The sequence below is a fragment of the Coturnix japonica genome, chromosome 4 (genome assembly GCF_001577835.2).
Source record: "Coturnix japonica isolate 7356 chromosome 4, Coturnix japonica 2.1, whole genome shotgun sequence".
NCBI classification, from domain to species: Eukaryota; Metazoa; Chordata; class Aves; order Galliformes; family Phasianidae; genus Coturnix; species Coturnix japonica.
In genome coordinates this window covers 44451461-44476395 of record NC_029519.1, presented here as the reverse complement: position 1 = coordinate 44476395, position 24935 = coordinate 44451461, and the positions used below count along the sequence as shown (strand labels likewise).

At 43.4% G+C, this 24935-nt stretch overlaps 1 protein-coding gene across 7 annotated transcripts in view; it reads left to right on the top strand.

Annotated features, from left to right (window-relative positions):
* Positions 1–24935, top strand: part of SHROOM3 (shroom family member 3) — a 137316-nt gene that overhangs the window by 16221 nt on the left and 96160 nt on the right. The window contains exon 1 of one of the 7 annotated variants that reach the window (XM_015861649.2): positions 15082–15165. The exons of the other annotated variants lie outside the window; for them this stretch is intronic. The gene's annotated coding sequence lies outside the window, so the exon portion shown is untranslated. Of the gene's footprint in view, positions 1–15081; positions 15166–24935 lie in introns of those variants that run through there. 7 annotated transcript variants of the gene reach the window in all.

The window sequence follows — 24935 nt, the reverse complement described above, 5'->3', positions numbered from 1 at the left end:
GGGACATGAACCAGAGGAAGTGTTTCTCAGATCAGCATGTTCTTGAATGCATCAAGAGCTGACACAGTGCATTTTGTGCTCATGCCTTCTCCTCTTACAGGTTGCCACGTCTCCTCCAAGCACAGCATCACTATGAGGCTGAAATGAGCAATGAGGTATTGGCTACTGATAAGACACATACCCTGTTGCCAAAGAGTGTATTAAATTAAGGGAGTGGCAGTCGGAAAATCAATACTGGATGACAAATGTAGACTTGGTTTTGTTATGCAACATTACTAGCATTATTGCAGTGTGAGAGGTGTCAGCAGAAGAACCTTAAAACACAAAGGCATTCTGGATTGCAGGTTACTGCTTCCTGGTTTCATACAAAGAACTATTTTTTTTCTAAGAGTGTCATTTTTCTGCTTGCAAGGAATACTGATACATTTCATCCTTGGCTACTGACACAGCTTTACAATGGATAACAAAAAATGTTTTATGAGCCCTTTTATCCACTGTATCCTGTGCAGTGATGTGAATCAAACGGGGATTAGTCAGCAGGTCAGAGATACAGGTGAATTAATCCTTTGATATTTTTGCACTTGTGAAGTTAACATTTGTGAGGCATGGCTCATATTTAAGGAGAAAATAACTTTTAATATATTTCATTTCCCAGTGATTCTAAAAGAGACAGTTCAGGCTCTTCCTAGCGGCTTGTTATTTGAAAAGGCGTGTCCACATGAGTATTTGCTCATGAACAGATGTTACTGATAAATAAGAATATTCACAGGATAAATATTTAAAGATTAACCTTTTGGATGTGTACACTTTAAGCTGCTTAGAAAAACCATTCTGCACCGGTATGCATTATCCTCTCTGCTGGATGTACATGTTGCAAGGCCGGGACTGGAAATGATTCATTTCATGTCAAGCAGTCAGTGTCACCTCCTCTAATCCTTAGGCATGTTTACAATGAAACACCTGCTGGCCGAGATCCATGCACCCAGCTCCTGTTCAGAGACTCAGCAGTAGCTCAGGAGATAATTATTTTTCTTTTACCAAGGTTTTTGGAATATTTTTGTCATTGGAAGGTAATTCTTATTCTTTTCCCTTCAAATGTACCCAGGAAGACATAGCTGGAAATAACACCAAGCACTGGCACAAATAAATGCACAGTGAATTCTTGGAGACGATGGTAATGTTTGAGGAGGAGGAATATGGTAGATCATGAGATGTACAAAATAATCTGTTGCGCATCCCAGAAGTGCCTTACCTTCTAAATACAGGAATGGTGTGTTTTCTGTTTTTGTGTGATGGGCTTGTTTGGCTGCTTGACAAGTTCAGTAGTGTTGCTGTTTTGTTTTTTTTACAACTCCTTTTTCTGATCCAAATTGGTGAATCTAGTCAACTTTCTCTGGGATTTCTTGTGCTTCCTATCCACACAGTAAGTATTACATGAAGTCATAGATGAACAACAGAAATGGAAAAAGAAAGATTACTTATGAACATAGTTTTACATGTTCTATCATCTGTTTGAAATCAACAGAGAATTTATTGCTACACAAGGAGTTAAATGCCAGCAAAGACCTACAGTCTTCATGGTTTAGTGCTGTTATACCTAAGGATGATTGCTTTTTCATTTCTGATTCCATGGAGTGCCTCTCCTGGGCATGTACTGGAACCGTGTGTCCTGCTCTCCTTCCTTTCTGTCTTGGAAAAGGAAGATAAACATACAGTGTCTTACACTCATCTATATATGTTTTGGCTGTAAACAGTGTGGCATTGTCGAGGCCTGCTTGGGGACAATCATGCAAACACAAGACTGTAAAACAGCTGTACTCTCACTCCATTTCATGTGTAACATAGTCATCAAAGGGGCTTCATGGCAGTTTGTGAAGCACTGGTCAAATAGAATGCCTATCATATTCCTGCTCTGCATTGCCAATAATATCCTAACCCTATTCTGCACTACCAGTAAATTACACTGCCAAAAATCTACAGGAAAGGTAGAGGAAGAAGATATTTCTCTTTCCTAATTATTATTGATAACTGAAGCTAAGTGAAAAAATGGATTTTCAGGTCAGTGGATGTTAAAAAGAGCCACTTGGCAGTGTCATGGTTTAATAATTTTGTGATTTTGCTATCAGTATTCCACATCATAACATCATATTAAGCATGAATAATTTTACTGAATCTGCAACTTACAGAAGAAGACTACATCTCCCAGGAAACAACACGATAGGTCACGGACCTGAGACTCGTATATTAACTCTGTCGCAGAACAGGCATGACGTCTTTCGAGTTTGGCGTAGGGAGTGTGTGGGAGCTTTCAGCCGTTTCGCTAGATTCACCAGTAGGCCTCTCGGTTACGGGACTCTTCTCTCTCCTATTTTTGCTTGATTCAGTTAGCTCAATCTTTCAATTATATTGTCATTATATGTGTTTTCCTGTTATTTCGATATAGTATTTAGTAATAAGTGTCGCTCCTTAATCTTTGCGGCTGTTTTCTTTCCTCAACTTACTTTTTTCTTTTCGGCCTAGGGCCCCTACGGGGCCCACGGGCCTAACCTGCTGAATACTGTTCACTGCACGAGCAGGGCTGGTGGAGGAGGCTCCTCATTCTACAGATCTTTCCCTCGAATTTCGCCCCCAGACGTTGGAGCGAAAGACTGATTTCCTGCAGTCTGTTCTGCGGCGGACGGGGAGGTTAATTATTAGCGCGAGGTCAGTGTCCAGTGAACCTTAGGTAGCTGTGTCTGTTTTTCCTGCGTGTTTTTCATTCGTGTGTTAGTTGCTCTTCTTAGCTTTACAGAGCTCCTGCGCGGATTCCTCACCTGTTAGGAGTGGAGCATATCTCGAAGTGTAGATATGGGGCGGATTGCGTCTGCCTACAGTCATTGGACCTTGTGAATAGTCCATGAGCAACGGCGTCGCCTCCTCCGGTCCGGACGCGACTCTCTCCAGTCCTGAGATGGCACAGGCCCTCCGGTACCGAGCATAAGTACACTACTCCTAGAAATCTGAGCGCATAAAGCACTGAGATCCGACTTCACTCGGTCTCGACGCTGACCCTCTCCAGACTGTAATCGCCGCTCGATTGCCCTCCGGCCCGAGCATGATTCCTCATCCTGATTACTGAGGCGCTCTTGTTTCGATGTCCTCTCCGGTTCGGGGCATCTCGGGACACTACTCCATGTCCGAAGTACAGCGAGCCGTCCGGTCGAAGCATGACTACTCTCCAGACCTCGGCAGTCGATTGCCCTCACGGTCCGAGTATCTTACACATGGCTTGTCCATAGATCCGTCAGCAACCTTATTTTTTCTACCAGCAGCACATTCTCTTCTATTTGTATTCCATACAAGAATATTCGACCACTATACAGTGCCCTGGGCTCGCAACCAACAAGCCTCCATGCTTCTAGCCGTGGACTTTATACCGACATCTCAGGGTCATGTCATGACATGTCTCCAGCGCCGCTCCTGACGTTATAAATGGACACGCTCCTCGCTCAACTGAGCACTCGACGCCGCCATTCAACAGTATGAGTATAACGTCCTCAGGGGAACAAAGTGGATATCGCGCGACGGACGCTGAGTGGAGTCTCGCGCTAGCTGTAGCTCGAGAGTTAAACGGGCCATCCCACGCGACTCGAGAAGCTACGCACGGATTACATTCGTGTGCTCTCGAGCCCCATCGGTAAGAATCTGAGGCTTTTGACTTAGTACCGATATAAATCCAACAACGATGTGCATCTCAGATCTCAGAGATACATGCCCACAAGTGCCGGGGTTAGGAAGAGCGGGGGGAGTAGGGAGCCAGACTAGCGCAGGGACCTCAGGGGAAGAGCTATGAGGAGTCCAGAGGAGACTTGGATACAACTTGACTTAGAGAATGGCCTAATTAGGTATAGATAGCAGAAAAGTGGTGCCTTAACCAGGGTATCTAAATGGCACTCGATTCTGTTAACGTCCAGGGCTGGACTCATGATGAACGCGCGTAGAACTGAACGTATTCTGTCCTAACTGATAATAGGTTTTCTGAGCATGTACCTATATAATAATAGTGGGTACAGGGAAATCCTCTAGGGGTGAGCATCCCCAACGATCTCAAATTGCCCGTTTGTGCGTGCACGACTTTGGACAATTTGCCGCTTGTTTTGTTGTTCTAAGTGACCAAGCCAGTGTTATGCAAAGAACGATGTGTAGGTGCAGTGGGCAAGAGAGGAGCAAGGTTACCCAGGAGTTGGTTTTCGGCGCCTTATCCAGACGAGTGGGAAAGAGCCCAAAGACAGGTTGCATTTCCCCAACAAGCGCATCTTAGGTTCCAGAGCCTTTATCTCGCCATCCGACATACATGAAGAGACTGCGAGTGGTGTAGAAGGGAGACGAAGTATAGATGCTGGGGCCACAGCTAAGGTGCGCTCGGGATAAATATACTACCAGACAAGCCCGTCGAGTCATGGTCAGAGTCAGGTCACGAGGCAGCGCAGACCAAGAGCTAATTTTCTTTACGAGGAACTTCTCGAGTCCAAACTTTAGATGGGAGGCCCCATCAACACATCTGCATACATTAACATCCTGGATCCGATATGAGCAAAAGGTGAGCAAATAGTTTACGACCATTATTATCGATCTTTTAGAATGAGTGATAATTCAGATCTTGAGAAAGGATTTCACACGTCAGCCAAAAGTATAATATGGTCACTTGTGTATTCGCTGCTGGGACATTGGTGCCAACAGTGCGTGGCTCGATGAGCAGTGAAAGCTCGCCAAACTGGGTAGCATTTCAGGGACTCACGTGGTGGACAGAGGTATAGGCACATTGCCAAAAATCCGTCCTACACCCTCTGGAACGCGGAGTTGATAGCGGTAAGAGATAGATTCCCCTTCTAAACGGACTTGAGCCTGAGAAAAGAAATGGACTGATATTGAGAAAAGGTATCCAATTTTTGAAGAGAAAAGGCGCTCTGGTGGACATGCCTCTACAAGCCCCGTTCAATCGTAACAATCCAAACCAATTACGATGATCCTTAAGCAGTCCACGTTCCACGACAACTGTGCGTTGATCTTTACAAGGGCCAGAGGACGGGGGGCGGGGCGGGGGTGCCAGCCCATGAAAGCAGCCAGTGCACTGTGCATTGCATATATGGCAAAGGAAAGAAAGCCCCTTGTTAAATGAAGCTAATAGCAGCTTTCAGGAGCTTGACATTTATTAAAGCGCTACAGAAGTTAAGCTTTATACTTCACAGCCATTGTTCCCAAATTGGGATAAAAAATGAGTGGAAAGGTTAGACAAAGGGATGAAACACAAAGGTGATTATTATTGACATTGAGCTAATGTGCTGATGTAGATAATCCACGGTGGTACCAGATTGTGGAAACCAGGATTTCACGATCGCCTATTGAGGAGAGCTAACAACATGGTTCCTCTCGACGTTTATCATCGAAAATCTAACCATAAAAAAGGAGACGTCCTCAGTATTTAAGCAAATCACAACGATAGAACACCTGCGTATTCAAAGCAAACGTACAAATGGATTAGAGACCATACCGTTGCCTTTGTTTTGTACTTTTCTTGGGATAAATCATGGGAGGATATAAAGAAGTGGTATAACTCATCCACTTCTGCACTTCAGGCACGAGTGAAATAATATACCAATCCAAAACAACCACCAAGGTGAACTCTTCCAAACGGGAGAGTCTCAGTTCTGCAAGGTCAACGAGGTTAAACAATAGACGGGCCCTGCCCCAGCCAGGGGGGAAAGGACATACAGAGTATACTGGACTGTGTGGATTAAGTGCGCCTGGCACATTCTCAACCACAGAATATATAAAGCCTTGGTGGCACTGGTGCACAATGCACCCTAATGCCCTCAAGTCACCAAGGGACACAAAACAATTTATATCCATGGGAGTGGACTGGGGGTTCCAAGAATTGATATGTTGGAGGCCCGAAATAAGCCTCTCTGGTAAAACTGGCAAAATCATCCTGTTGTGACTGGACAGGGGCTCCATGCATTCTTGGTATCAATTACCTTAGAAGGGGGTATTTCAAGGATCCAAGGAGTATCGATGGGCCCTTTGGGATAGCTTGCTGTAACAACAAATGGTGTTGAAGCAGCTGATCAACTTTACGTGTCTGGCAGATGATCCTTCTTGGTGTGGGGTTGCTCCAGGTAAAAGACAAGAGCGCTACCAATTGCACCCAAAGTTGGTTTCAAGACGCAGTACTCCGCACAATAGGGGACTCGATTGCTCCCCATTTCCAAAAGGCTGATTCGCAATTATGTAAATATCAGGGAGTGATTAGCAAAGACGGCACTTCGCCTTTTAACAGCCCATATGGCCAGTGCGTTTAAAACCAGGTGGGGAATGGAGGCTGACGGATAATTACCGTGGCTGAATTTGAAGTCACACCTCATTAAGTGCTGCTCTGTACCAGACATGCTAGAACTCCCATGTTATGGATTGGGTGCAAAAGGATAGCTAGGTGGATATCCCCATGATATTGCTACATTGCCTTCTTTCCCATCCATTGGCTGCAAAATGTTAGGCCACCGTTTGCTTTTACCTGAGAGAGGTATTCAGTATGTATTAGCCTGGAACCGGTTTACCCCAGGGGTGGGAATGCACAAGCCCAAACAATTGCCATGGATGTGATCTCAAGTCTGTTATTGGAAACAGCGGCTAATGACTCCTGAGCTCTGCAGTATATTGTGACTTTTGGGTGTGGGGCCATACAGCAGCAGAGATTTTCAAGAAAAGAAAACAGATAATCCAAATTCTTTTGCAAGCTGGTTTTGCCTTAGCCGGCAGGCAAGGTTGACAGGGGCCTGGCCCCAGAATCGGTCTCTTAGGTATGAAATGGCAAGAATGGACGTGCATCACCTCCCGCAGATCGTGATTGACAAAACACTGCTATGTCTCCGCCACAATTAAAACAGAGATTAGTCCAAGTTCCTTGTTGCTGGGAGAGAGGTAAGTAGGCGCTATTCGCTCTCAGGGTGGAATTTATTGTCTAATTCAAGATTCCTGCGGTGAGTTGTTACCCAGGAAAACGTTCCAATCCTGAGCACATAGTGAGCTCTCCTCTGCAAATATTACGGTAACCCCGGACATTTAGATAATTCTCATGGGTCCTGAGCAGCAGCAGGGCTTTTTGAGCAGATAATAAAACAGGAGAAATAGCCCGTGCCGTGGGAAACCTTGGGCGCCAGTACGGACGGGGCCACAGGATGTGAAGAACATCCTCTACACTGCTGCTGGAGAGAAAGGTCCCACCTGGAGTTTGTGGCAAAGAGCCTCAGGAGAGACCGAGGCCGACCCCTAGGTTTTGGAGTCGAGCATGAATAAAGAGGTCTGAGGAGCGCTACACTCCAACTGAGAAGGAGATCTTTAGGCGTTTATGAGGGGGTTCGGGCTGTTCTTGAAGTACGTTGGGACAGATGGTTCAGCTTCTTCTGACCTCGCGCCAGTAAAAACTGGATGTCCAAAGGGACAGGTTCCCTTCACCAATCATGCTACAGATGACACTCGGAACAAGTGGATTTCCATTAATTACTCAACGAGCTCGATTGGGAAACTCGGCGTCCTGGATTCATAGAAGTGGATCATGGACATGCCTGAGAGTTAAAAAATTGAAAACACCCACCTACAGAAGAGGTACACGTGCTAAAGAGGCCAACACCATACAATGAGCTTACCAGAAAACGAAAGAAATTTGCCCTTTTACAGACGGGATCATGTTCTATTGTAGGGAAGCATTCGCAGATGGAAAAGCTGCTGTGTGCGAGCCCCACACGACAAGTTGCAGAGGCCATGAAGGTAAAGGAGAATCAAGTCAATTTGCAGAGGTAGGCTGTTCAGCTGGTCTTTAGATGTGGTCTGAACGGGAGAGTGGCCATGCTTCATCTTTTATACTGATTGTCATGGATGGTGGCAAATGCATTATGGGTGGTTGCAACAGTGGGAGGATGATAATTGGCAAGCAAAGGGTAAAACGCTTGTTTAGGGCTGCTGAACTGTTCGAGAAGACATTGCTTGCCCGAATAAGGAACATTGTTGTTAAAGGTTCGCCATGTAGATGCTCATGTGCCTTAAAAAGTAAGGCTACTGCAAGAACATTAAAAATAACTCAGGTTGGATCGAGCGTGCCAAAATTGCAGGTGGCTCAAAATAGACTTGGACTGGCGAAAACTAGGGGTGAATTATTCCTAAGCTCGGTGGGCGATGAGACTTTCAGGTCATCAAGAGGGGATGCCAACATATAAGTGGCGCAGAGGACCGAGGGGTGGACTTAACTATGGACGCTACTTTGCTCAAGTTTATTCAATTGATTGGTGAAACATGCGCCATAATTACAACAAGCCAGAGAGGATGAAACCTTTTTGGGGGGAAGGGGCAGATGGCATAGTAATTAATATGGAAGAGGCATGGCAGGTTGAATTAATTCACCTCTGCCACGGATCTCGCATATGTAGCGCTTTTATACTCATCCATGGATGAGAGCGCAACCACTGCGTTGTGCTCGAAACTACGCAGTACCCCTGCTACGCCCGAAAAACACCATATTTAGGTTTGGAAAAGCAAATCCTGTGGCGGATGGTCACTCCAGACACGAAATTGAATCAGATTATGGGACCCATTTTAAAAATCCCTTGTAACCACTTGGCCTTAAAAAATATCCTATGAGCATCGGAGTGGTGCACTTACCATATTCCTATCATGGCACCAGCTTTGTGGTAAGATGTGAAACGATTCAATGGGTTTGTTGGAAAACTATTGTTGGAAAGCCATTGGCGTGGCGCGAAACATATAAAAACTGCGAGAAACATTTTAGCAGAAGGCCACCGGTTTAGTCAACACTCCGAGGATCTAGTGAATCGTAATGGTCCTAACCACTCCAGCTCCCCACGACTGTGTGAGCGAGATAAGGTTTCCTGTAGTACACATAAAGAGCGTGTTGGGAAAGACGGTTTGGGTCCTTCCAGCGTCTGGAAAGGGCAAACTCTCTCCGGCCCGCTGAGTCTACTTGGTCTTGGCTCAGGGACCTGGGTGCACATGGTGGGTGATGGACAAAAATATGAATGTCCAATGTGTTCACCACAAGGGAGAATTTGAGTGTTGGGGGGGGCACAGTGATCCTAGCCAATTCGTCACGTGTAAATATATAGTAGAGTCTCAGAAATATTTCAGTTAGGTACAGAATAGGTTCAGTTAGTATTAGGACTAATAAGTAGAGTGGATTACTGTGTTAAGGAAACACTGTTTCTCTATATACCTTAATTAGGCATTCTGTAAGCAAGTTTTCCATCTGGACTCTATATCCTGCACTGGCCATGCATGTGTAGAGCACACATGGGAAAGAAGTATAAGTCAAAAGGAGATCTGCTGTGGTGGCTGGAAAGGGAATGACGTGCACCTGATGTGGGGGACGCCCTATAGCGCTGCCTTTCCCCTTCTACCGCTGACATTGTTTTCCTTTTTCTGGCAGGTTTTTGCCATTTTCTCAAAAATTTATTAAATGTAGGTTAGGTTATAGAGTTTTGTTTCTCAACTTAGGGAATTTGTATGAATAAATATAATTCGTTTGAGATAAGATAGGGTTTGCTGATTATTCAACAATATAGCATTATGAGTGTGATATGTATGTATAAAATAATGTAATGATGTAGAATAAGGGTTGGGAATGTCATGGTTTAATAATTTTGTGATTTTGCTATCACAGATATTCCACATCATAACATCCATATTAAGCATGAATATTTTTACTGAATCTGACAACTTACGAAGAAGACCTACATCTCCCAGGGAACACCACGATAGGTCCGCGGACTGTACTCTATATAATACTCTGTCGCAGAACAGACTGCGTCTTTCGAGTTTTGGCGTTTCAGTGGAGTGTGTGGGAGCTTCAGCGTTCGCCGATGCATTCACAGTGAGCGCCCTCGGTTACGGGATCATTCTCTCTCTATTTTTTGCTTTGATTTCGTTAGCTGCCAATTTTTCAATATATATTTGTTTATATTGTGTTATCCTGTATTTCGATATAGTATTTAGTAAATAAGTGTGCCTCCTTAGATCGTTGCCGCTGTTTTCTTTTCCTAATTAACTTTTTCTTTTCGGCCTAGGGCCCCTCCGGGGCCCACGGCCCCCTGTCACGGACGCAGGTGGATTTTTAGTTCAAACCGTGACAGGCAGGTGGCACAGATGCTTTATTTCAATAACGTCTTTAACTTTATTGATTCACAGAAATGACTTCGGCATCTTATAAATCAAAGCAAATAATAACATTTGAATTTAGACTGAAGAAATGAAACTTTTTATTTTAAAAGTAATGGAAGACTTAGCTCTAAACCGAAGGCCAAGAAGGAAATCTTGTGCACTGCACATAAGCACTTCACCCCCCCAGCCCTGACTGCCAAAACCTTGTTATTTTAACTATTTCAAACACTGTTCCAAATAACTGCTAAGATTTGTCTCTAAGTCTAGGGGTAGCACTAATCCAGGGAAAGAAATTTTAGTAGTGTTAGGCCTTGTCTGAGCAGCCCATGAAAATGAAGCAGTTTTTCTTAAAGTCTTTTCCACAGTAGAGATAGCAGGTTAGACAGCTGAGGACCCACACTGACTCCTGCCACATGTTTTCCTGTATTTTGGTCAGTTTTGCACAATGCACACCTGAGCCACATTGCTGTCTTTGGCTGCACTGTGCGTTTCATACTGGGCAGCTGATAAGTGTTACTGGTTTTTACCATGCTGGTGAAGCATGCTTATAGGATTGGGAGATACCTGCATGCTGGCATTCAGCAAGATTCTCTAGCAGCCTGCAGAAGTGTCAGCAGGAATGTGAGGATAAATGGTGTTTCTGCTGAATCTTATTCTCAGTTACTGAGCTGGCTGTTATTACTAGTGCATGAGCAGTCACCCTGAAGAGCTGGCTGCCTACCTTCCCAAGGCTTGCCTTGGCTGATTGCATTTAACTAACTTGGCCAGCACTAAAGTTAACTGAGGACAGCTGCTGTATGCAGGATGCTGGCGTGCTCCTCTGCAGCCTCTTGCATCTCTTCCCCATGTGGAACATGGGAACAGTCTGAGGGATATTTGAGAGGAGGATGGGAGTGAAGCCAGATCTATGGGAGCTGTGCTTGTGTGTGCTAATGAGGCCCAGAGGTGATGCCAGCCAGCTATCTCAAAGTGCAGTTTGCACATGAGTGCACCAGGAATGCACCAACTATTCAACAATAACAAGTTTTTATAAGCACACGTTTCTGACCATGTCAAATTTTGTTTCCTCTTCAGCTTCCAGAATCCATGGAATTTGACATTGGGGAAACAGTCACATTTGAGACAAGCTTGTCCAAAGGGGAATTCACATTGCTTCCCATCTGGAGCCTGAACCATTGATTGGCTTTTCTAACACAGTATCACACATTTATTCCTAAAACAAGACAAAAAGTTTAGAAGAAGTAAAATTAGTCCAAAAGATTAGAAAGTAAAATGTCCCTAGAGAGTTATGTGAACCATAGAGAGTTATCTGCTCTTCACAGCTGCAAAAGCAAAAGCAGATTTTTCTCCCATGGATTTGAATAGTAGAATTCTATGAACACATAAATGAGACCCAGTCTGTTCTCATCTCAGAAATCTGATTAACTTTATAACATTACTCATGTGTGTAAGAAAAGTGTGTTTAGGGGTAGGGATAAGATGAGCAAACAAAAAATAATCACATTCTTAGATATTTTGATATGCAAGCACCCCAAACAGCACCAGAGGATAATGATGTGCGTAAGGGGTGCTCACAATGAAATGAGAGAAAATGTGGCTACTTCTCAACTGGAGAAAATATGCTGGGAGCAGAGTCATTTCTTCTGTGAGAGAGGCTCAGTGGCATCAAGGAGGGGCAATGAAAAGAAATGGCACCTGGGAGTGAAAAGAGAATGGTGATCAGGATAATGCTAAAAAGGGGGAAAAGAACTCATGAAGCAGAACTGCTCAGACTTTCTTTTCGTTGGATAACTTTTCATTTACTTTGGCTATAATTCACCTAACAAAGGCAAGGAAGGTTATTCACTTGACTGAGTTGAACAGGCTGTGCCAGGCCTGAGCTGGTGTAAATCAGCATTGCTTCATTGACGTCACCTTCACGTATGTTGCTGGTCACCTCTTCTTGCATCTTAACCACCATCCTTCAGCTCACGTTACCTCTCATAACTGCTGGTTCCTTAGTTTAGACAGAAGTGCTGCTGGGGTTAAGTAGCCTTCTGACTATGGGGAGGTTGTGTTGGGAACAAGGTGCCATCCTTAAAGCAGAAAACAGCTCTTTTTTGTCCACTTAGTCCACGTTGCCTTCCTGAATGGAGTGTTAAGCACAGGAGATGAATGCAGTGAAATCTCATTTCCCACACTTCTAGTACGATATCAGTTTACCACAATAACCGCTCTCTGGAAAAATAAACATTAGCTCAGGAGAAGGCAAACTGCAAAGTACAAAGAGATGAAATATTCAGGAAATTGTGAGAAATCACTTGAGCTTGTACAGTAGCACTTCACTTTCTAAACCCAGGGCCTTAAGTGAGATGGACAGTTACTGAAACTCACTAACCATGGAACCATTGTTCTTTTCAAACTTTTCCTACATGGTGATCGATACTTCAAAAACAGCACAGAAAATGAAGGGAGATGAGCAAATAATAAAAATGAAATCAGATTACAGACCTGATCCCGTATTTTCCATGTGGTTTAATTCCTGGGCAGTGAGGGAAGTGGTAAGGCTTAAGAGGAGGGCCCTGAGGAGCTTGTCCTCAAAATGTGGATCCACTTCTTGCTGCCTCTCACTCCATCTCTCACTTTTGATTTGGGACAGGCAGAAACTCTAGGCTGCTGAGGGTCAAATAACATTTTAAGGTCTTCCACAACAACCTTTCTATCTTTAACAGTGGCTGTATACATTGACTGCAAACAATAAGGTGCGTAAAGTACTAGGTCAGGTTTTCCAATAACTTTATGCTTATACAGCATTATTTTTGTGGTGCAAAATACTCTTGAACCCCTAGTATTGCACCACCAGAGCAACTCGCTATGGGGCAGCATGCAGTTTTCAGGCTGAGAAGTCAAATTATCTGCACATATCTTTATAGTTCAAGACAGAAACAAAAAGCTTACTTAATTCTGGCTGTGTTTAAAGCCTTAACCCAACCACCATCATTACATATAGAATACCAGGTTTTGCTGAAGAGTGGAATTATAGATAACCTAACCCTGCTGTCCTCTGCCCTTAATTCTTTTCTAGATCTTTCAAGGCATTTGCTGCCTATTGCTGCTCCTTGCACAACGAAGGCTTTTAAAGTAGGGCTGTTGAGTGCACCTATGAAGGACATTACAAACCATGAGAGTGCTGGAGGTCTGCTCATGGAATTGTCCTGGAATGACTCCGTGAAATATCAGTAGTATTTCTTCTGCCACTCACCGATGTAACTGAAATGGAATTTGGTTCTTGCTATCTGAGTGTGTGATGGACGAGCATTATAATCTGCTTAGAGAAACTGGGAGATGGCAAAGTAATCTGAGGACAACCTTTGGGAGCTGGCCAATATCCCAAATCTGTGCTATGGCAATAAGAGACAACATTTTTTCTAATGAGCTGTTTCTTTCCCAGCAACAGGGGAATGACTTTTTCCCTGTCTGATACACCTTTGTTTCATGCCTCTCCTGTCTTTTTTTGGACTGTTCCCATATTTTGAATTAGCTGGTGATGAGAAAAAGAGTAGTGGAAGCTATCAAGAGGGGAACTTTCATAGGATGCAAAGGCCAGACCTTGGAAAAAAGTCTGTGTCACTTCTGGATGCGATTTGCATTACCTTACACCTTTGGGTTAAAAACAGTGTGAGCTTATTTCAGCATTCTGAGATCATTCTTTCCCCAAATAAACAGTCTCTGCCCTGAAAGAGTGGATGAGAACTGGAATAAAGCAGTTGGGGCTCGAAACAAGAAAGGTGGTTGAGTACCATGTCTAGGATGTCTAGGGTGGGTTGCACAGGCAGTGCGAGGCTCACTGAATTACCATCTCTATGGGAAAACAAAGCAAATGAACAACAACAACAAAAAAGAATTGTATTAATAAAGTGAAATTCATTATTGATCACAGAGATAAAATATGATGTCCTTTCTTTCGAGTTCAGAAAAGAAACATGTTTTATGCTGAGTAACATTTAACCTTTTTCTTTGAACCTGCTTCATTTTTGCCTCCTTCATAATTCTCATGAAGCCATCCTGATTAATCAAAGTAATCAAATACAGTCCATGTAGAAATGGTTTCCAGAGGCCAGAGCTTTAGCTGATGATGAACACATTGATTCTACTGGAATGACACCAGGTTCTCAGCTGAGAATCAGGCTTGTGTTTTTATTTCAGTCTTTATTTATTTGGAGTCAGTGCTCATGCTTGACAGCTATTGCTGTTTCACGCACTCTTCATTCTTAACACTGAAAGGCCACAGTAGGTTCTATGTTTCAGCTCTGTCCTCTTTTCTGCTGTATTGATTCTGAATGCCTTAGATAATGTATACTCTTGTTCTCTTGCTTCTGCTTACATCTAATATTTTCATAACAAAGAGCAGTTTTACTATGTAAGTCTTGCATTTGTGTAAGCTTCTGTATTTAAATCATTCATCTCAGAGTTTTTGTATATGCAGCCTTGCTGAATGCTTAAGTGAATATTTGAACCCAAGTTGTAATAATTGCCCATGGTCAGATTTATTAGTGGACAGTATTCCTCTTTTTTTTCTCTTCAGCGTCAGCTATGTTGCCATTTATCATATCTACCAGATATCTAAGTTGGACAAAAACATGGCATTTCCAAATGCATCAGCCTTCTACCGAGGCCTTTAAATACTTGAAGGGCAGCTGGTGGGAGATGTTGACAAAGGGGATAGTCAAGGATGAGTGAGTGTGGCAGTGAAATGGTGGTTGCAGGATGTTCCTTAGCACCTCCTCTTTGTGCTTCAGCATTTGCAAAAGCTACTGAGTAAATATCATTTTAGGGAAGCAGAATACGAGCTCCACAAAAGGCAATTGTATGTCATGATCTCATGTTGCTCAGAAATTAACAGTGGGAGAAAGAAGTCAGCAGGAACTCGCACTTTCTCATGGAAGGACATGGTTTGCTGGGCAACCGAATTCACTGGAGCTGGCAAGTACTTTTTTGGCTCTTTTTTGTTGAGTTTCACAGCAATTTGGCTGCTGTTGGATTTCCTTAAGGGTTGCAAACTATCAAGAACATAAAAAGCTCCTTGTGACATTTGCTGTTCTGCTGTAATCTTTGGTGTCTGTAGCTACGGTAAAAGTCTGATCTGTTGGAAAATCTCCTGATTTCTCTTTATGTGTGATATTGAAATATACCAAGAAAAGGAACAGGATGGTCATATACCATGGTCACATTTACAGCCTGAAGGAATCAGAGTAACTTCAGTGACTTGACAGACTCAAACTGTTAAGCCTCTGTTTAAATCCGGGGGCCTGTCATATCAGCAAAAGAGAGATTCAACAAAAACAGGCTCATATGGCTCCAGTGCTAATTCAGCTTGAGGAACAGATGCTGTGACTTCTACTATAACTGTCACTCCCTGCAGCTTTTCAATGGCTTCTCAAAGGATTTTTAGTTATTATGTTGGCAAATGCAAGAGAATACAGCAGTGGTTCAATATTAGCATTTGCAAAAGTTTCTGCTGGGACAGCTGGGAAGTCAGACTTGCAGTACGATGGTTTATAGAATCATTGAATTGTCTAATCATTAAGAAGAGATGACTGAAATAATTGAGTTCAACTGTCAGTCCATCCACCATGCTCACTGACTGTGTCCCTCAGTGCCGCATCTCCCCATTTCTTGAACATCTCCAGGGACTGTGATACCACCACCCCCCTGAGCAGCCTATGACAATGCCTCAACATTCTTTCTGAGAAGTTTTTTTTCCTAATATTTTCCCATTTCCATCTGTTTTTGCTTCTCTCCTGCCAGGCTTCTGGACGTGATCTGAATTCCAAGTTTATCCAAGCTTGTCATGTGCTCAATTCAGTCTGCTTTGATACGGTCTAAATGTGGCCTCCTTTTAACATACAAGGTTTGAAGACATCCCCCTTGCTAGAAGGGGTATTTTCAAAAATGATCTCTTCTCTGAGACACTGTATTGTCAACCTGTTGCATCCAAACTCATGTCATGGGCTTTGCTGCTGCCACTGTGCAGTACCTTGCTGTCTGGATAGTACTGGTGGAAAATCTGCTGAAGTGATCTGTAGTGGTGCTCAGTTTGAATAAAGCTGAGAAAAATCCTGAAGTTCATCACTGCTTAGATCTGGTAATGTTCAGGGTCAGTGACACAGATAAAGTCAATGAAGTCTGTCTTGTGAAACCCTGTTCACTGCTTTGAGGTTCCTTTCTGAGACAGTAGATCATGCTCTTAATGGACAGGGGGATGCAAATTTTGGGGTTCAAAATGTGGGTTTGCATTGGGTTTGGAAGCCTTGAGGAAGGGCTGGCTTTTTCATAACACAGTGAAATAATCAACTTCATGCCCTTTCAGGGCGTAGTTATTGCGTTCTTACAGAGACAAGAGTTGTTCTCTGAAAAATACTTCTGCGTAGGTCTCATCCAAACACTAGTCTCCATAAGGATACAAGTTGTTCTAATTTCAAACCGCCTGAGCAGTGTCTGCCACAGTATTTCTATCTTGAGGTTTTGAGTGTACATTTTATTTTCTCCTCTTAGAACTTTTACGCAATCTTGAAGTTTTCTGTAGCTCATTTGACCCAACTATTGTTGCAGATTTGTTTCTCAGAAGGAACATTTTCATCACTCACGGGATCTATTTTTAAGCTCCTCAAAGATTGCTTAAGTGAGAATAATATCCCAGAGAACCATACAGGATGCTGTGGGTATGGCAGCTGATCTCAGGAACGCTGCAGAGCGACTTGGAACTGAAACAATTGACTGTATTCATTGAAATGGCAAGGAGACCGCAGGGAAATAGAATGGAGTTACCTTCACTGGAATTTGGCCAGCGTCCCAGCTACCACTAATGCCTCTGCTCTTACAGGAATGTCCTGGGATTTTCATTAATGCGTGATTCAGCTTACAAAAACATGTGCATGCTGCCTTAGCCCCTGGAGCTATGGCAATTAAAGAAATGCAGTTTAGCCAATGTGTAACAACTGGCTTTAGCAGGCACGTTCCCTTCTGTCCTAGTTTTTTCTGCTCCTTGTCCCCACCCCCCAAAAAAAGAGTTAAGTTTCCAGAACACTGCATAAACTATATAGGCAATGAACCACTGCGCACCATTCAGGTAGCGTTCTGGATGTACAACTCACCTTCATATAGCAGCATGCTCAAAGAAATGTGCACTGTAAAATCCTCTGAATGGATCCCAGAGAGGAATCTTGTCTGAGAAAGCCAGACCCTGGCTGTTGGACTGACTTGCCTGCTGCCAGTGAGCAAAGGCCCCATGGATGCTCCTGACTGATCCCGATGTGCATTAAGCAGAAATACAGTTCTGCAGTGCTTAGGACTGAGGTTGTGCAATGTTGAGCCACAAAGGAACAGTGTGCCCAGGCCAGCTAAGCTCATGTGTATTCATTTGTCAACTTGTGTCTTCAAATGCTGTTGCTTTTGAGGTGTGCATGTGAGAAGGGCGGAGGCTTTCTCATGGTGTAGGGGTTCGGTGACTTTTTGCACACTGTCCTGATTAGTTATAAAATGTGATTAAGCCTAGAACTACTCATGGAAGACATGCCTTTGTATGTCCTCCTGAGATCAAGGGCCTTCTGCTGCTGATGACTAAAGTGGTCATATCATATTGTCCTTGTTAATGGGAATCTCCTACTTGTTTGACCTATCAGCTTATTTTCAAGGACTTTTTTTGAAAGAGAGAAGCAGGGGAAAAAAAGAGAGAGAGAGAAAGAGAGAACTGTGAGAAACAAGGAAATCTTGCCAACTAACTGGAAAGACATAAGAAGAATGCAGGCTTCTAGTCTGTTTGTTTTTGAGACAGCTGTGATGGCAAAACAAGGATTTGAAATCCTTCTGGAAAGGCATTTTTATGCCATAGCTCTGGGCTGGGTGCTTTGCACAGTGTAGATAAATGCTACTGCGAAGTTTGCAACCATCTGACTTGTATGTTGAAGTTTATCTCACACAGAAAACTTTCAGAAAAGAAGCTTAAGAGTTCTTCAGCATGCAGGAAGGAGGAGGACAGTGGGCAACATGCCTGGTGTTTATACAGGTATGTTTACCTCGTCCATCTCCATGACAGCATCACTGACACTAAAAACTTGGACCTGCCTCAATCCAGTTAAATTCATTTGCATGTCTACTTCAGCTAAAAAATAATGTTGCCAAAAAGTGCTTGGCTTGATAAATGGGTAAACTCAGAAACTCAGCTATATATCATCTCCCCTAGAAGGGTTTCATAATGCAGTTCCAGAAAGATGTTGCTACTTCAGGAGATTCAAGCAGGGAGAGGAGTAGGTGCTGTGCATATATCTTGATGAACTTCAGTGTTTCTAATACAGCTGAAACAGGACAAAATAGAGCAGAGCCCTACTCTGCCTGAGGTGTCAACTTGATTTTCTGGAGCATATGCTGATATGTGAGCTTCATGCTCAGCTCTGCTGCTTATGGTCCCAAAAGTCACCCCTGCACGTGTTTATGAATTGGAGTGATTTGGGAAGCTTGTTGATACTGAGATAACTGTTATGCAGTGTCTGTCTGTTGAGAGGGTGGCTTTAGGGAGTAGTTTTCCCAGCCACCCATGTCTGAAGGGATTTTTTTAAGGCAGAACATAGCAGATGTGCTTCCTTGCATTACCCTAGCAATCTTGGATCATAATAGGATCTGAAGTATAAAACAAGCAAGAAGGGTCCCAGGTTGCCATGGTTAAATGCAGCCTTGAAAATGGTTAAATGCGACCATCTAAGCCTGCTTTTATCATTTTGCTTTCAAAATTACTCCAAAATTTTCTTGTTCTGTCAAGACTCACCATGTGCAGGTGATTTAGGTTTACACATAGATAGAGGATTTAGTGATACACATGGACTGTACTTAAAGATTTGAAATAGAGCCCAAACAAAATGTTTTCAGTGCTTATTAACAGAACTGTTATCAATAAATGAGCAGCCTGACATACTTTCAGGATAAACTGATAAGGAATGAACTAACGAAGAAGGAGTACTCTAAGCAAAAACATTGAAGAACTGTAGAGCAAAGAATGCAGAAACCGCAGCTAGAAGAGAGGCTTGGATCGGAAGATATCAGACACAGTGGTGAGTCCCTCTTCTGTCTTGATTTGTAATTAAACAGAGGACTGCAACATTCACTGGTGAGTCTGACTGCTTTTTTCAAGATCTGAATGAAGAATTAATCCCAAATGCCACTGCTTAATAGTTTTGTCTTACTCTTCCACACCATAAATTTCATTCATGCACCTGCCTTTGAATCTTTAAGATATTCACTCTGGCTTAAGTGCAACAATCTCACTATTTCTGCAACAACAGGAGTAATTGAATGGCCTTTCAGATTATCTTAAAGCTGCTGTGCGCCTCATGTTACTGAAACCAGAACTATCCACAGTTCTGAAGAGTGAAATTCAGACAGACTTGACTGCTTATTCCTCTTCTCACTAAAATTGTGTGAGATGCTGGTTTAACCCATCCTTAGCAAAGCACCCCTCAGCTTTTTGAGGGGGTGAGTCCCACAAACTGCAAACGAGACAGAAGTATGAAGAAAAGCAATTGTCCTTTGAATTTCGAACTGCCACATGGTGGCAGCAGGGGACAAGAACAGTGGCTGCAGAGTGAAGGTTATGAGCCAACGAACCGGAGTTGTAGATCAATCTCCCCAGCGGTTTTGTCCTCTGTTTCTCTGCTGCTCCCAGTAAGTTTGCAAAGCCTTACAAGACGCATAAGACCTAAGCAAGGACAGACTTTTCAGTTCCTGTGGTCCTTTCCATGTGGACAGCCTATTAGGACGGTGTTTAGGAAAACATGCGCAGCTAAGACTGCCCACCTTCACACTGGTTTATAGGGAGCAGATTCTCCAACACACAGCCTGCTTGTCCATCCTTTCCATCATGTCCAAGAAGCTGATCTGTAGGCAAAGAAAATGAGTCTCCAGGGCTGTGAACCTGGCATCTTTCATGGGCACTTGGACTTTTTAATAATTGTAGGGTTCTGAGGGAATAAAGAAGGGATTTGGCAAGTATGAAGTGATGACAATGGCTTGGACTGTAAGACTCCTCTTTTGTACTGGCACTGTCACTCCAAACCGTGTGCGGTTGCAAAAATCTGGTCCAAGGGGAGTTCTTGCTGTGTTATTGCTGAGCATGTGACCTGGTGTTTGGTCAAAAAGAGTTGACTTCTTGTGCTGGAAGGAACTGTCTTAGCTACTTTGAGACATTCTATTAGCATTTCCTTCTCATTACCTGGGGATGTCAGCACAGCTTTGGTGCCTTAAAGGACATAGCTCTTCATGTCAAGCTGTGGTTTAGTTGCTTCTGGCACCTCTAAGCTTCAGTCCTCAAAGTGTTCCTAAAAATTTGGATGTCTCATTGTTAAGCAAGAACTGAATAACCAAGTTCCTTAGTTAGTGATTGAATGCATTGGAAGAGCTCAACTCAGTTCTTCAGGCATGGCTCTGCTACATCATTTTTTCCTCTCAGATACAGATCATTTAGTGGTTAATAGTTTTCATTATTAGGCTGAGGGAGAAAGGATGAACATGACAAAGGGCATATAGAGCAAAAGAAAGAAAGGAAAATGGTAACACAGTGAGATAGAGTATGAGCGCAGTGAATAAAGAATGAAAGCTAAGGAAACAAGAGAGGAACTAGACGTACAGAGGAGAGGATACCCAAATGCAGTTCCTCTTGGTTGCAGAAAGGAAAATTGTTGTGAGGGAAAATGGCTTAATTTTGGTGACAGGGTAGACATATGAAGGCAGTGAGTCTCATATAGCCTCAGTACAGCGTGACCTGGCAGTCAACATAGAGTGCAACTCCAGCACTAATGTGTGATTCTTTCTGTGACCCTGGAAAAGTTACATAAACATTGCTTCTGTTTTCATTTCTCTGTAATTTGGAAACAACACTTCCTGCTGTCTTCCCGTGCAATCAAAATGTCAAATAACAGAATGGAAGAAGGTCCTTGAGGATCATTATTACTGTTATTACTACTGTTGTTATTTGCAATTTGTAGTAGCATGTCTAATGAAAATGTTAAATATTAATTTAATATTTGGAATGGAAAAAAAGAGAAAGAGAAGCGAGAAGCATTGAAAGCAGTAATTGACCATACTGGTTCCACGGACCTGTCTGCAGGATAGTCTACATGTTCCAGTAGCTCAAAAATCCTGTATCTTCAGGTTTAGGTGATTTTTGAAATGGCAAATTACAAGGCAGATTTTCTTGGAGTTCCTGCTTTGAATTCACATGATGCCAAGGCCCTGTCTAACCATGAACACAAATTCATTCACTGTATTTCTAGAGACTGTTGGTTCTTGATTTCTTTCTACTCTGAAACAGTCACAGGTGTATAAATTTTAAACATCTTTTCTTGCTTGGAAATATTTTTCATTTATCCCCAAAATACACACACAGTCTCATGGCTGTTGGTCACTCTGGCACAACACAGCTTCTAGGGATTATCACAGTATGAGTTGTAACAGCAAGTACAGGAAGATGATGGAAAAATCTGGGAAGATGAAAAAGCATCCTGTGAAAATGTGCACAAGGCAATGCTATGCAAGAAGTACTGAAAGGAGAGTTCTAAAGTGTCATTTGTTCCTTGTTTTTAGAACATGTATGATGAGGTCTGAGCAATAACTGGATTTCCTACTATGGCAGTTCCCATGATGCTAAGTTTGGCTCTTCCCAAGGTTGAAAAGTTGTCTTGTATTAGAAGGACACAAAGATGTGTGCAGACACATCTCTGACTGGTTTATTTTCCCAGATGGCAAGGACAAGAGGAGTGAAGGTATGTAAAGTGATGCTGTGAGAAGAGACTATGCAAAGCCAATTTGCAAACAGCATAAAAGCAGCTCCTCATTTTGGGTGGGCCTATATTTGTTGGCATCCCCACCTGTACCTCAATGGACTCGCTGTCAGAGTACCACAGGAAATGGGGTTTTGATAATTGAGACCTGGCTGGGTGGAGGACATGTGAGATATGGCTGTAAAACTGGGGGCAGGATGGTGACACAGGATGAAGAGTCCTGTCTGTGGAAACCTTGAGCGTGTTTAGGGGCACAGCAGAAGACCTTTCCAGCAGATTATTTAACAGATAGCTATTTTTAACTCTCACATTGTGAGAACAAATATTAACTCTCAGATATGTGCAGTCACTGGCTTTGTGTGCTCAGGACAGGGGTGAGCCATGTCAGCTACAACAAAAAAGCAGGAGTGAATTCTTGTAGCCCCTTTAGGTGATACCACCCTGATAATCACTGCCAACCAAACAGGATCAAGTTAGCATGCGTCAGGCCCCAGTTTTTATATCACCTGCTAATATACCCTCTGTGGAATGCATGGAATAGATTGTTTGCAAAAATCAAACAGGGAACAAAGAAGTAGAGCTCTCTCTGATTACCATGTGCATTGGCAGGGTGTGCTCTGCAGGCAAGACCCTCCTGGGATAAAAGCTGGGTTCGTGTAGGAAGCAGAGAATGAACAGGAGAAAGCAATCCCTTGAGTTTTAGGACTGTAATGGAGAGAACATTGCTCTGTACCTGCCCAGGTATGTGGGCAGGTACTTTAGTGGCTCTGTCTGTTATCAGGTACAAATTGGTACTTATTTTCATTTCATGCTTTCAACAAAATGAGAGAAAGGTAGGAAGGAGGTTTGAGGAACTGGCTCCCCAGACACCAAGACATGGAGCAGCCACATGGTGCGAGGGCCAGGAGAGGAGCCATCTCCTGTCCTCTGGCCACCTTTCTCCTGCCTCTCTGGTAGATGCAGCAGGAGATGGGCTGTTTGCTGCTACTGTAAAGCATGTAAGAATATAAAGCTGTAGACAGGTCATAGGTGATTTAAGATGGCTGAAAAAGCCAGCTGATTTTTCCTCCCATCTAAAGATGCTCTTGCCTTTCCTAGATTCCAGGTTCAGTTCATATGTTGAAGATATCACACTGTAGCAGTGAGCAAGCTTTGCTGCTGTCTTTCCATTTGCTCTTGACATAGCTTTCCCACATCTCTGTTTCCTGTCCCTCTGCTTGTCCAACCTGTCAATTTGCACTGTAAAGTTGGGGCAGGAACTGCTGGTGATAATGCGTCTGCACCACGCCTCTAACAGAGGGACCTGATAGGGCTCTAGGCGTAACTGTAGAGCAAACACAGATTAGTTCCTTGTCTTGTATATATGAAGGCAGGTGGAGAAAATGTATTATTAGCTTTGCCTCCTGTTACAATATATATATATACTGGAGGCTTCTTGGAGATCTGAAGTCAAAGCTGTCATGTAGTTCCATCTCTCTTTGTGCATTAGCTGAAAGGAGACTTGATTTTCCCTGCCTTTCCAATTTTAAATGCAAAAATATCTATAGAATCCCAACAGCCCTATACTTAAGAAGGTAGAAAACTATCTTAAGAGCTGAGCCTTCTTTCCTCTGCCGGTTTAGGAATTCAGAGTCACCAAGTGGAGTCAGACACAAACTCATCCAAGCACGTCTTCTTATCTCTTGTAGCTAAAGCCAGCAATCTGTTTTCCATCCACTTCTTGCCACTTTCTGTTGAGGGGCTGACTGTTGAGATTAACCTTCTTCCCAGGACAGGAAACAATCACACAAGAAATGGGAAGGTGTGGAAGTGTTGGAGCCTGCAGAGTAGTCTGAGGAATGACCTTGAATCTTGGCCACTTGTCAGTAACTTGCATCCAGCCTGCATGGAGCATGGAGCCTGCATGGAGCATTTCTGCAGCTGGGTCACCACCTTGGTACCCAAAGCCAATTTCTCCTTTATACAGGTGGAAAAGGTTTTGGTCCTTCAGGGACCCTCTGTTTGCACTGATGTGAGAGTGCTCCAGTGTTCTGTCTACAGTCCTGATCTCCAGTTGAGAGCACAACATGCTTTCCTGAAAAAGAAAAAAAAATATTAAAAAATGGATGAATGGCTGCTGATCATTTCAGTTATCTTAAGGGCCAGTTGTGGGCACAGACAAAATAAGGATTGCAACAGAGCAGAGGACTGGGAGAAGAGTAAAGACACAAGGAGTGATTTCTCTGGGGGCATTGCCTTGAGGGAAGCTCCTCTACCCCACTGGGGGATGACAGATAGCCTTGCTCTCTGAGCAGTGCCTATGTTTGGTCATCTGGCAGTGAGGAAGGAAAGCAGCTTTGACAGCACAAGTGCTCTCCAGCAGCAGAAAGGGGAGAAGCACTGGGCTGTGCTCCCCAGTACTCCACTACCCTATGGGCTGGCTGCACCACTGTGTCTCTCTGAGGCCAAGTGTACCCAGTGCTGATGAAAGAGCTGAACAAGGACACAAGCTCCTGCTGTCCTGGTCTGCTGAACTTCCTGGGTAGGGTACAGCCCTCTGCCACAGCCTTGGCACTGGATTTTTGCACTCCTGAGAATCAAAGCAGAATATTACACATGTACTTAGTAAGCTGATGAATTCAGTGGAGGGGCAGGTGAACAGACTCTGCTTTTGGTCCTGACAGGTAGATAAAGTGAGTCTCAGTATACTTTCACACACATGCATACATGCACACACACTGCAATGAGTCTGTGAACTGTCTATTACAGTTCTCTGTATGGGATCAAATACTGCTGAGTTTCTCTGATGTTGATCACAGTCGCGGTGCTAAAATCAGAGCAGGTGACTTGTCGCTGCCAACATAGTAAGAAGTGTCTCTAGGTTTATGGGGGTGCCTCTCTGATGCAGCATCTGGAAAATAAGGCGGAAGATATCAGAAATGTTGG